Source organism: Galeopterus variegatus, unplaced genomic scaffold (genome assembly GCF_000696425.1).
Source record: "Galeopterus variegatus unplaced genomic scaffold, G_variegatus-3.0.2 Scaffold1881, whole genome shotgun sequence".
Classification (NCBI taxonomy): domain Eukaryota; kingdom Metazoa; phylum Chordata; class Mammalia; order Dermoptera; family Cynocephalidae; genus Galeopterus; species Galeopterus variegatus.
The window spans coordinates 277,577-278,359 of NW_007727992.1; positions in this window are offsets into that span (position 1 = coordinate 277,577).

Genomic DNA, 783 nt, shown 5'->3' on the forward strand with positions numbered 1-783 from the left:
CGGTCCCCGGTACGGGCATGACACCGAGGGTTGCGATCCTGTTACCGGTCAGTAAAAAAAAAAAAAAAGACAAAAAAAAATTTTTTTGAAAAAAATCTCAATTTGTTGAGTTTAATTCAATAAAGTTTGATGCATCTTTGCTATGGTATACCATGCAGTTCTGGAAGACAATGTGGGTGTAGTTGCTGTAGATGTCCGTATACAGAAAGTATCCGTGACATTTTGATAAGTAAGAAACTCAAGTTACAGAATGGTATTACTCCATGATTTGAACTTTGGATAAAGTTAGTATAGTGTGATAGCTAAGAATAATAGATTCTGGAACCAAACAGCCTAGATTCAAATCCTGGCTTCTTGCCACTTACCGATGTCCTTGGGTAAGTCACCTAACCTCTCTGATTCTGGTTGCTCTAATCTCTCTAAGCTTCAATTTTCTAATCTATAAACTGAGGAAAGTAATAATACTTCCCTCATAGAGTTGCCGTGAAGATTGAGTTATGTGGAGAATTAGACCATTTGTGGTGCCTGCCTAAGTGCTATTATCTATTACTGTTTTAGATAGATAATTGATAGATAGATAGAAGAAAAAGAAAGAAAAGAAGAAAAGTGTGAAAATTGATGAAATCACTTTCTGTCCAACCCAGACTAAATAGAGCCGAGAAGCTTGAAGAAAGGGGCCCATGCTTTCTTAGCTGAGATAAGAACAGTTTCCGAGGAAAAATGCATCAGAAATTGTTTCACGTCTTTCACACATCTCCTGCTTTGCATGCACACGTTTCTGTG